Source organism: Xenopus laevis, chromosome 5S (assembly GCF_017654675.1).
Source record: "Xenopus laevis strain J_2021 chromosome 5S, Xenopus_laevis_v10.1, whole genome shotgun sequence".
NCBI lineage: Eukaryota > Metazoa > Chordata > Amphibia > Anura > Pipidae > Xenopus > Xenopus laevis.
This window is the reverse complement of record NC_054380.1, coordinates 129,674,388-129,687,792: the sequence shown is the minus strand read 5'-3', so window position 1 is coordinate 129,687,792 and position 13,405 is coordinate 129,674,388. Positions and strand designations below refer to the sequence as shown.

General features: G+C 40.8%; 1 pseudogene; it reads left to right on the top strand.

Moving 5' to 3' along the window:
- Positions 1-228: 228 nt before the first annotated feature.
- Positions 229-10,606, top strand: LOC108718255 (annotated as a pseudogene).
- Positions 10,607-13,405: the final 2,799 nt, after the last annotated feature.

The following is a 13,405-nucleotide window of genomic DNA, read 5'->3' as shown; positions in this document are numbered from 1 at the left end:
ATTTAAAGGAGGGTGACACAGTACACTAGACAGGAGGTGAAGGTTTGTGTGACACAGAGGCTGGCTGATAGTCTGTATAGTTGCAGAATTGTTATGTACTTGTGTACAGGCTCATGGTGGGGAGTCTGTGGGAACATGTTTGGGCGGAAGTACAGTATAAAGGCCTGGCAGCGGCTATTCATGGGATGTGAGGTAAAAAGTGAGTGACGCTGTACTGAGGTAAATGTTGGTGATAGACTTAAGGGAGGGCTGGGACAGGATGCGGGCCCATCCCAAGCTTGAGTCACATACAGACACAAGCAGCCCCGCGCTTATACACTGATGGGTGTTGCTAAGCAGTGAGACAGTGCCAGTGGGTGGGAGGGGCTTGCGCTTCCACTTCCTGTTCTTCATCAGGTACAAGCCCGGCTGCCTCTGAACCACTTAGGGGCAAGTGAAATCGTTCCCAGGGGAGCCCAAAGCCAGGAGAGGTCCCGGCCGCAGGATGAGCGACATTGCCGCAGAGAATAAGGAGGAGGCCAATGTATTACACGGCGATGATCCTAAGGACGCCAAGGCCTTCTATGATAAACTGGCCCCCAAGAAGAAGCCTAGACTAGTAAGTACTGTGCCCTTTATGCAAGCCAGGCCTTCTGCCAAGGGCTCCCTGGACTACAGCTCCCAGCAGCCACTGCAGCAGGAGAAAGAACAAAAAATGGGTCTCTGGCAGCTCTTGTTGATGTTTAGTTGCCAATATGTATGGTATGATGAGTGGTACTGGGGGTGTGGTCACGTGGTGATGGGAGTTGGAGACAATAGGATTGATCATATTTAATAAACTGCACCTAATTTGCGGCTCTGATTATAGTACATTGCATTAGCTAAGCCAGGGCAGTCATGCAGGAGGATTTTTCTTTTTTTGATCAGCAGCATGGTCTCCATGCACCTCTCTTGATGACGTTGTTTTTTTGAGTATCCAACACCCGAACATGAACTAGAGAGTATAACTGACCTACAGAGCTAATAGTGAGGGCAACAAATGGAACACAAAGATTATAAAGCCGTTCTAAGCCCCGGCAGAAAAGCAATACTTGCACTGCACAGTAAGGACATCTGAAGGGTTGCTAGGCCCGGTGCAGTTGCTATGGCAATAGCAGAAGATTAAACTGATACACATTACTTTTATGTTTCAGCCTAAGCCCCAGAATGCCGTGACCATTGCCGTCTCCTCCAGGACTCTGTTTAATATGGTGGAGGAGAGGAGGATATTCGAGGAGCTGGGAGTAGAGAAGTACGTGCAGTACCAGCAGGATCATGAGACTGAGCCCCTGAAAACAGGGCCTGCCTTCCCCTTCGTAAAGGTAAATCAGGGCACGTGTCTGTATATAGGTGTGTCTGTGAAAACAGGGCCCCCTTGTAAGGGTAAATAGGGTTATACACATGGGCGTAACTACAGAGGAAGCAGACCCTGTGACTGCAGGGGGGCCCCAGGAGGTATAGGGGCCCCACAAGGTCCTAATTCATATACAATTTTAATAAACTTGATAAAACAGGTCAACCGCTAGACATTGTTTTGTGCCTGAAAAATAATCTGCAGTGGGGCCCAGTAATATTTAGTTACCCCACTGGTTATACAAGTAAAGCAGCTGTGTCAGTGTCTATAGGAGGGTTGGCTAAAAATAAACGCATGAACAATGGTGTATGGCTCTGTCCTTTAAACAAAAAAAATGTAAGATCCAGAATAAAGAAAAAAAGGAAGTTATAATTATAAAGTGGTCTCTCACCAAGAAAACCCCCAGTCCAAGGGTTGCCAATCGATTTTTTCAATATGCGGAGAATTCAAAATGGGGCGAGACCCACTACTAGTAAAGGTCAAGTATTGTTAAGTTTAAAATACTTTATTAGGACATACATAAGCCGAACGCGCCTGAATGGGCACTTTATTTCAACACACACATGGTTGAGGGTCAGTCAGCCCTGCATACCCACCGCTGTAACCCTCAACCATGTGTGTGTTGAAATAAAGCCTAACCTTTTACACCAATGCTGTTGTCTGCATACCGTGTCCTGGATCAGCGCCGAACGAGATGAGAATACCGAGTGACATCACTTCCTGCCTGAGCCTCTCACTGCTCTGGGCTCAGATTACAGTAGAGAAGGGGGTGGGGGGAGAGGAGCAAACTGAGCATGCTCTTGCCCAGGGCAATGAGGTTTAAGCTGAAGGCAGGAAGTCTGATACAGAAGCCCATGAGTACACAATAGAAGGAAAGAAATGCAGTGTTTCTTTTGACAGGGGACTCAGAGCAGCACTACTTTGGGGTTTTACTGGTATATTTAGATGGACCTTTCTGATAAGGCTTACTTAGTTTTAACCTTTCCTTCTCCTTTAAGGTATGAAGATCTAAATTACAAAAAGAGCCATTATCTGGAAAACCCCAGGTCCCAGCATTCTGGATAACGGGTCCCATACCTGTAGTACCAAAACTTTTACTTTTATATTCATTTATAGATTCAAGCAACTGCAAATCAGCTATTGCAGTCTCTGTTGCCCTTCAATTCCACCTTTAAAAAAAAAAAATCTAAATTTACTTTTTAAATACAGCTTTCCCCTACATGGTCACCATAATGTAGCCTATATTCTACTAAAAGTTAACTTAAAGGTGAATAATTTTAAAGGAGAAGGAAAAGCTAAAATTAAGTAAACTCTCTCCCCCTCCCTTTTCCCTCCTTGCTGTAATCTGAGCCCAGAGCTATGAGTGAGCAGGGAGAGACTCAGGCAGGAAGTGATGTCACACCAAGCTAATATGGCAGCTGCTATCCTAAACAAACAGAGAGATTCTACAGCTGTTTACTCGGGTATGGTAAAGCATTCTGCTGAATAAATATAGTGTTATAGCTTGTACTATTGTAGCTAATCTATTGGTAATGAACTGCTTCGGTAGCTTTCCTTCTCCTTTAACCTGAAAATTAATGAATAAAGATTAACTGTATCTTTGTTTGGATCAAGTACAAGCTACTGTCTTATTATTAGGGATGCAGCGAATCCACTATTTTGGATTCGGACGAACCCTCGAATCCTTGTGAAACATTCAACCAAATCTGAATCTTAATTTGCATATGCAAATTAGGGTTTGGAAGGGAAAAACATTTTTCACTTCCTTATTTTGTTGTGATTTTCCTCCCGCCCCTAATTAGGATTTGGTTCGACCAGGCAGAAGGATTAGGCCGAATCCAAATCCTGCTGAAAAAGGCCGAATCCTGGATTCGGTGCATCCCTAATAATTACAGAGAAAAGGAAATCATTTTTAAAAATTTGGAATTTTTTATTATAATGGAGTCTATGGGAGACAGCTTTTTTTTTTTGTAATTTGGAGCATTCTGGATAACGGTTTCCACATAATGAATCCCATAGCTGTACCAAAAACACCTTTTTAATACATAAGCAAATTGTCTGTGACCCAGGGTTTTGCAAACTACAGCTCCCAAAATCCTCTCTTGGATTTGCAGTTTTCAGTACAGCTAAAGGGGGAACTGCACATTTCATTCTCATGTTGAGTGTAATAATTGCAAAACTCGGGGGGGCCTTGTGATGCGCCTCAGGCATATTTGGCTGCTCGGCCTATTGTCATTGGAGAGGTGACTGGGGGCTGGTGAAGTGTATGAACATAAATCAATATGTGTATAACACAAAATTGTTTTGTTTTGTACCAGCTGTATAATCGACAGCAGCTCTTTAATGAGTAGTATATGGCTTGGGAATATACCTCTTCCCTAAAATAGAAAGTGAAGTCATGGCTTCTGGTGTCCTTTGCTTCCCACTCAAACTCCAAGTCTTATCATAGGTCACTTCCCGTAAACAGTGGTGTGATTATTAGCTGTATGTGTTTGTAAAGCACCGACATAGTCCGCAGTTCTGTACAATAAATGGCTGTATACATTGAACATACAGATTTACGTACTAGTGCAAGCAGTAACAGACATGTGATAAAGAGGGCCTCGCCCCACAGACCTTACATGAGTAGCTCTTAAAGGAGAACTAAAAATTAATATGGCTAAAATGACATATTTTATACACTGAACCTAATGCACCAGCCTAAAGTTTCAGCTTGTTAATAGCAGCAATGATCCAGGACTTCAAACTTGTCACAGGGGGTCACCATCTTGGAAATTGTCTGTGACACTCACATGCTCAGTGGGCTCTGATTGGCTGTTGAGAAGCTAAGCTTAGGGCTCGTCACTAATTATCCAGCAGAAAATGAGCTTCCCCTGTAATATAAGCTGATGCTACAGGGCTGGTTATTAAATTCTGATGCTAATTGCACTGGTTTATGTGCTGCCATGTACTAATTAACTGTATTAATTAAAGGAAAATTATACCCCCCCCCCCCCCGCGAACAATGTTAGGCTTTAGTTCTCCTTTAATAATATTTTTCTTTGATGCCCACTTAGGCCGTTGAAGAAGTCAATAAACAGCTTCGAGAGCTTTACCCTGACAGCGAGGAGCTGTTTGATATTGTGCTTATGACGAACAACCATGCCCAGGTCGGAGTGCGGCTTATAAACAGCATCAATCACTACGGTTAGTAAAATAAATAATATCCCGTGAACCTACTTGCCACCGCAGTGAGGAAAAGCATTTGCTCCTAACCCGTCCCAGGCAGATTCTCTGTTTATTTGCTCGTGTCAGAACTTGGGTGACAAGTCACATATTTTTCAGCTTTCACCATAAACATCCAATCGCAGCACTAGTAGATTTAACTTGTCAAGCAGGAACAGCAGGGCTCTTTTCTGCCTTCTCCTGCCTCCTTTTCTGAAGCCCCCATTTAAAGGAGAACTAAAGCCTAACTAAAGAAGTAGCTAGAAATGTTGTACATGATGTTTTGTGCTTCTGTACCAGCCCAAGGCAACTACAGCCCTTTAGCAGTAAAGATCTGTGTCTCCAAAGATGCCCCAGTAGCTCCCCATCTTCTTTTCTGCTGATTCACTGCACATGCTCTGTGCTGCTGTCACTTACTGAGCTTAGGGACCCACTCACAATATACAGTACACATAGAATAGAAATGTCACAATATAAGGCTGATTAGTAATTAATACAGATATTTACTACATGGCAGCACAGAAACCAGTGCAATTAGCATCAGAATTTAATAATCCACAAACCTGTAGCATCAGCTTATATTACAGGGGAAGCTCATTTTCTGCTGGATAATTAGTGACGAGCCCTAAGCTTAGCTTCTCAACAGCCAATCAGAGCCCACTGAGCATGTGAGTGTCACAGACACTTTCCAAGATGGTGACCCCCTGTGACAAGTTTGAAGTCCTGGATCATTGCTGCTATTGACAAGCTGAAACTTTAGCCTCGTGCAATAAGGTCACTATATAAAATATGGCATTTTTAGCCACATTCATTTTTAGGGTTTAGTTCTCCTTTAAAGCCCCTCCTGATACAGTTGTCTAACAGAAGAATTAGGTGCAGATTTCCCAGCCCAGGAGTAATGATCAAACGCCTCACTTGTCAGTGGGATGTGTTTGGAGTTAAAAGACAAACTGCACCACATGCAGCTGTGAGGAGATTTCAGCAGAACGTTTAAGGTCAGTAGATAAAACAGAGAGGTGGCGTGGCATAACTAGGAAAAGCCGCTGCCCCTGGGGTGGTCTTGCAGAAGACTTTTATCATGACACCTATGTCAAGTCTTCCAGAATAACATTCCATAGTGTTTAGAGATCATGTTAAACATGAATTAACCCTTGCTGCATCCTTTGAACAATAGAGCGAGTTCTGCATCAGTGTTCAGAAGGGCTGTACGACCACGTGCATATTTAAAGGAGAACTAAACCTTAAGAATGATTATAGCTAAAAATGCCTTATTTTTATACACTGTCCTTTATTAGACGAGACTAAAGTTTCAGCTTGTCAATAACAGCAATGATCCAGGACTTCAAACTTGTCACAGGGGGTCACCATCTTGGAAAGTGTCTGTGACACTCACATGCTCAGTGGGCTCTGATTGGCTGTTGAGAAGCTAAGCTTAGGGGTCGTCACTAATTATCCAGCAGAAAATGAGCTTCCCCTGTAATATAAGCTGATGCTACAGGTTTGCTGATTATTAAATTCTGATGCTAATTGCACTGGTTTCTGTGCTGCCATGTAGTAATTATGTGTATTAATTACTAATCAGCCTTATATTGTGACATTTCTATTCTATGTGTACTGTATATTGTGAGTGGGTCCCTAAGCTCAGTAAGTGACAGCAGCACAGAGCATGTGCAGTGAATCAGCAGAAAAGAAGATGGGGAGCTACTGAAATACAAAGCAAGCACTAAGGGTGTAACAAATCATTTAAAAAAAATACAACACTATATTATTTTTGCTATTTTTTTCTGTTTTTTTTCCCCCCCTCAATAATCTGTGGTTTTTGAGGTATACAGTAATCCAACCCTGGATACGGTACTGAAGGTCAATGGAACTGTTGTGTCTATTATTATGGGGAAAAATATTATGAGCTTTGTAGGTGCCTGCATTCCCCCAACATCAAGGGGCAGATTTACCAATTATATTCGAATTTTCTAATTTCTTTATGGTCAAATTCAACTAGGGAGTTATTCAAAGTCAATTCGAGTTTTTTAAAGAAATTCGAATTTCGAGATTTATCATACTCTGGCCCTTTAAGAATTCAAAGTGTGTCCCACCTAAAACCTGTCGAATTGCTGTTTGAGTCAATGGGAGAGGTCCAGGGATCAATTGGGAGCTGTATGCAGCATTCCCGACATTCAAGTTTTTTTTCACCAAAAAGAGTTTTTCTAAATTAGATTCGAGTTTTCGGTTCGATTCAATTCATCTGAGTTTTAAAGATTCGATTTTATTAATAAATTTCAAATTTATGGGAGTTTAGGGGAGTTTTAAAAAACGTGCATCAATTTGAAATTCAACTTTTGATAAATGGGCCTCCGAGAGTCGATGCTGTATGATACGACCATATCCCTACAGAATAATAACAAATATCCTGCTCTTCCATATAGGTCTGAACATTGAGCGTTTCTGTCTGACTGGAGGCAAATCTCCGATTGGCTACCTCAAGGCTTATTTGACTAACCTGTACCTGTCGGCAGATTCGGAAAAGGTTCAGGAAGCCATTGCAGATGGTAAGTGTCCTGCTACTTCTGGAACCAATTCATAGATTGGCCAGTATTAAAGGTGAAGGCAGCACCCTGATACTCGCAATTGCTAATCACCTACCATGAACCTGCTCTCCTATTATTTAAAAGTAAAATGCCCTGGGTTCTACTGTGCCACTCTGGAATTTGTTCCAGACCTCTAGGTCTCCACTTAAAGGAACAGTAACACCAAAAAATGAAAGTGTTTTAAAGTATTGAAAATATCATGTACTGGTGCTCTGCACTAGTAAAACTGCTGTGTTTGCTTCAGAAACACTACTATCGATTATATAAACAAGCTGCTGTGTAGCCATGGGGCAGCCATTCAAGCACAGGATACACAGTAGATAACAGATAAGTACTACTATAGTTTATATAAATAAGCTGCTGTGTAGCCATGGGGGCAGCCATTCAAGCACAGGATACACAGTAGATAACAGATAAGTACTACTATAGTTTATATAAACAAGCTGCTGTGTAGCCATGGGGGCAGCCATTCAAGCACAGGATACACAGTAGATAACAGATAAGTACTACTATAGTTTATATAAACAAGCTGCTGTGTAGCCATGGGGGCAGCCATTCAAGCACAGGATACACAGTAGATAACAGATAAGTACTACTTTAGTTTATATAAAAAAGCTGCGGTGTATCTATTATCTACTGTGTATCCTGTGCTAGAATGGCTGCCCCATGGCTACACATCAGCTTGTTTATATAAACTATAGTAGTACTTATCTGTTATATATTATGTATCCTGTGTTTGAATGGCTGCCCCCATGGCTACACAGCAGCTTGTTTATATAAACTATAGTAGTACTTATCTGTTATCTACTGTGTATCCTATGCTTGAATGGCTGCCCCCATGGCTACACAGCAGCTTGTTTATATAAACTATAGTAGTACTTATCTGTTATCTACTGTGTATCCTGTGCTTGAATGGCTGCCCCCATGGCTACACAGCAGCTTGTTTATATAAACTATAGTAGTACTTATCTGTTATCTACTGTGTATCCTGTGCTTGAATGGCTGCCCCCATGGCTACACAGCAGCTTGTTTATATAAACTATAGTAGTACTTATCTGTTATCTACTGTGTATCCTATGCTTGAATGGCTGCCCCCATGGCTACACAGCAGCTTGTTTATATAAACTATAGTAGAGTTTCTGAAGCAAACACAGCAGTTTTACCAGTGCAGGGCAACATTATATCATATTTGTATTACTTTAAAACACTTTAATTTTTTGATGTTACTTTAAGTGATCTGCAAGACATCCCTTTGCTAATCTTTTTTGTCTTTTCCCTCTAGGGATTGCAGCTGCCACCATGTTTATAGCAAGGAAAGACACTGTTCTGCCAGAGAAACAGCTGAGAGTAGCGTTTGATGGAGATGCCGTTTTATTTTCTGACGAGTCTGAGCAAATTGTGAAAGCGCACGGCCTGGACACATTTTTTGAACATGAGAAAACCAATGAGAATAAACCACTTGCACAGGTATAATGTTGTATATTACTTTATATACAGGTATGGGACCTGTTATCTAGAATGCTTGGATCTTTCCGTAATTTGGATCTTCATACCTAAAGTCTACTAGAAAATCATGTAAACATTAAATAAACTCAATAGGCTGGTTTTACCTCCAATAAGGATTAATTATATCTTAGTTTGGATCAAGTACAAGGTATTGTTTTATTATTACAGAGAAAAATTTACTAATTTTTAAAAATTTAAAGGAACAGTAACACCAAAAAAGGAAAGTGCTTTAAAGTAATGACAATATAATGTAGTGTTGCCCTGCACTAGTAAAACTGGTGTGTTTGCTTCAGAAACTCTAAAGGTTTATATAAACAAGCTGCTGTGTAGCCATGGCAAAAATTGAAAAAAGGAATCCTGGGAAAAAAAAACTTAGTTGCCTGTGCAACCAATCAGCAGTTATTTTTGATCAGTCTACTGCACTTTCAGTTATGAAAGCAAAAATCTAGTTTCTGTGACTTATTGCAGTCGGAATAAAACTACCTAAACTCAGGGGCAGATTTATCAAGGGTCGAATTGTAAATTCTAATTTTTTTTATGGTCCGAACTGTTTTGATTGATTTGAGTTTTTTAAGAATTCGATTTTCGAGATTTAACATACTCTGGCCTTTTAAGATCTCAAATTCGACTATTCTGAATTTCTGTTTAAGTCAATTGGAGAGGTCCAGGGATCAATTTGGAGTTCTTTGCAGCCTTCCTGACATTCCAGTTTTTTTCTGAGAAAAAACTCGAGTCAAGTTTGATAGAATTCAAGGCAAATTTGAATCGTACTCAAGTCGAATTTGAATCGAACGCAAGTCGAATTTGAATCGAACGCAAGTCGAATTTGAATCGAACGCAAGTCGAATTTGAATCGAACGCAAGTCGAATTTGAATCGAACTCAATTTGTGTTTGAATCGAACTCAATTTGTGTTTGAATCGAACTCAATTTGTGTTTGAATCGAACTCAATTTGTGTTTGAATCAAATTTGATTAAAATTTTCGGGTCGTTTAAATTCGTCCGAGTTTGAAAAATTTGATTTTATTAATCAATTTTCCCAAGTCGAATTTCGAATCCATTCGAATTTCAGGGAGTTTTAAAAAAAAAAACTCCCATGAATTCCAAATTCCACCCTTGTTAATTGTGCCTAAATGGCAAAGCTGCTAGTGCCAGATACCCTCATTGCCATGGCCGAATTGCCAGGAGTTGTAGTTGAGAATTTGGAAATCCAGGTGATTTCCCATCATGATAATTTGCCGTGTAATGATTAATACTCTGGAAACGAATGCTCCTATTTGCCCATAGGGTCCCTTGAAATGCTTCCTGGAAGCCTTGGGAAAGCTGCAGAGGAAGTTCCATGCCAAAGACGCACGTTTGAACTGTCCAATCAGAACCTACTTGGTGACTGCCAGAAGTGCTGCAAGCTCGGGGGCCAGAGCCCTAAAAACCTTGCGCAGTTGGGGTTTGGAGGTTGATGAAGCGCTCTTTCTGGCGGGTGCCCCAAAGGGCCCCATTTTAGAGAAGATTCGTCCTCATCTTTTCTTCGATGACCAGATGTTCCACATAGAGGGTGCCCAAGACCTTGGCACAATTGCTGCTCATGTACCTTATGGTATTGGCCAGAAGTACAACAAATAACCCCAAAGGAGTCCATCAAGAAGTAAAGCAATTGTGTAAGGACGACCGTTCTGCTGCAATAACTGACAGTGGGTCTCAAATTGGAATCTTCCCTCTAATTAGCATTTTGCAATAAGTTTCACTTTCTCTGTGGTTGTTAGTCTATATTACCCTGTATTTCACTTTAAGCTATATACCAGTCACTTGGGGCTATTGGGGTCAGTATAGCTATATAGGTTGAGTCCTAAGCAATCATATAAATACCTAGATATCAGCTCAAACCTTTATTGTTAAAGGAACAGTTCAGTGTAAAAATAAAAACTGGGTAAATAGATAGGCTGTGCAAAATAAAAAATGTTTCTAATATAGTTAATTAGCCAAAAATGTAATGTATAAAGACTGGAGTGACTGGATGTCTGACATAATAGCCAGAACACTACTTCCTGCTTTTCAGCTCTCTTGCTTTCCAATGATTGGTTACCAGGCAGTACCCAATCAGAGACTTGAGGGGGAGCCACGAGTCATAACTGTTGCTTTTGAATCTGAGCTGAATGCTGAGGATCAATTGCAAACTCACTGAACAGTTGTGTCCCATGTGGCCCCCCTTATAGTCACTGACTAACTCAGAGTTAGAGAGCTGAAAAGCAGGAAGTAGTGTTCTGGCTATTATGTTAGACATCCAGTCACTCCAGCCTTTATACATTACATTTTTGGCTAACTAACTATATTAGAAACATTTTTTATTTTGCACAGCCTATCTTTTTACCCAGTTTTTATTTTTACACTGAACCGTTCCTTAAAGTGATAATCTTCTATGCACAATGACCTCTTCCCTGGCTTTTCTCTATAGGACCCATACATCATATCACTAACTGTCTCAGAGGGCTTTAATGCACAGCACTTTTAATGCGTTTATATCTGGATGTGTTTACCTATATAATATAACATTAGGCCACAACAGAGTCCTGCGCGGAACCAATTTCTAAGACCCGAACCCGTAACCTGCAAATTTACTCCTTTGATCCGCTACCCGACCCCCACCCGCAATTGCCTCATCCCCGACCCGCAACCCGCTGACCACCATCAAACAGAAAGTGATGTTGCTGCAAACTGGAAGTGACATCATCAAAAGTGGGTGGGAACAGAAGCAAGTTTTGTAAAATTTTAAAAGGACTAAAATATAGACACTGTAAGATTAGAAATTTAGATGAGACCCACAACCCGCAGACCCGCATCTATACCCGCACCTTAAAATCCTACCCTCATTCCTCCACTTTTTTTGTGGGTAACCCACGGGTACCCGACCCACTGCAGGTCTCTAGGCCACAACATAGTTGCCATCAAGGTTCTTAGTTTCTGTTTCCTGGCCATGCAAGACTTTGGGTATACAGTATATACTAAATTGCAGATTTTCTGATTTTTCATTAGGAAAATATAATTTTCACTCCTGTGTTCTATTAGAATTTCCTCTGAGAACATCATAAATATATGCGTTACAGTAACACGGGCAACATTTGCCATTTGCCATAGCAGCCAATCCTATGTTTGCTTTTATTGTTTTGCCTGCAAGGTGCTCATTGGTTGCTATGGGTTACTGGACTGCAATAAGCTTTGCTTGTGTCACTAGTTAATTCCAGTGGTTGGCAGTTATAACAGGCAGTGATCGAGCTAAAGAGCCTCACTTGTGTGCCCATGTTTTAGTGCCTTAACCTCAAAAACATACAGATAGTATCCCTATTAATCATTTGTGATTGAAACACTGTCTTTGCCTTTTTTTGAGGATTGTGGCTTAACTTAGAGCCGGCGGGACACCGGGAAAAAAACTTGTGGGCCCCGCCGACCCAGATCCCCACTGAGGGATTCTTCAAGCCGTGACCTCCCCTTTTTGGACAGTGGCAGCAAAAAACACAGTGTCTGCACGTGCATGGCATTGTAGGAGCAGCGGAGGGGGACCCTGGGACAGCAGCCCGGTGGGCCCCAAGCCCCCCTAGTCTGACTCTGGCTTAACCCCATGTGTAGCGCAGAAGTTTGGAAATCCTTAAAATCTGACAGTACTTATAGCTACTGTACCAGGGGTAGTGGGTAGGAAAGGGAATAAGAGGCAATGCATAAAGATCAAACTAGACCCAGAGAAAGCTTTGCAGCTATTATTGTATTCCTTCCCAAAATCTGCTGCCTCCCCCACAAAATAGAAACCTACAATATTGATGCTATTATGTTGCATCCAGTATTTTTAAAGTCTTATTTCTTTTTACGGCAAATTTTAAAGTAACGTTTGTGCAAATTCAGTTTCTGTGCAGCACCATGGAGAGGAATAGGAAATGATTGACAAGCCAACATGTAACTCCCATAATCCCTTGTGGCTCATAGCATGGCTGTGGCCTGGTTGATGCTTGTTAGTATTTAGACTGTGTGCTTAGTCTTACTACAGGTATGGGACCTGTTATCCAGAATGCTCGGGACCTGGGGTTTTCTGGATAACGGATCATTCCGTAATTTGGGTCTTCATGCCTTAAGTCTACTAGAAATTCATTTAAACATTAAATAAACCCAATAGGCTGGTTTTGCTTCCAATAAGGATTAAGTATATCTAAGTTGGGATCAAGTATAAGCTACTGTTTTATTATTACAGAGAAAAAGGAAATCATTTTTAAAAATTTGGATTATTTGGATAAAATGGAGTCTATGGGAGACAGCCATTCCATAATTCGGAGCTATTAACTCACAGCATGGTCATCTGTTGGAAAACAAACACCTAAGGGCACATTTATCAAAGGTCAAATTTCGAACTCATGTAAGTTTTTAAAAACTCCCATAAATTCGACCAATCGAAATTTATTAAAAAAAAAAAGTCTGATTTTTCAAACTCAGATTAATTAAATCAACCCGAAAACTCAAAATCGAATTCAATTAGAATTCTAAAAAACTCGATTCGAGTTTTATCTACGAAAAAAAACGAATGTCAGGAAGGCTGCAAACACGTTGCCCATTGACTTAAACAGCAATTCAGAAGGTTTTAGGTGACAGTCGAATTCGAGTTCTTAAAGGGCCTGAGTATGAGAAATCTCGAAATTCAAATTTGAATTTTTTTGAAAAAACTCGAATTGAATTTGTATAACTCCCTAGTCGAATTTGACAGG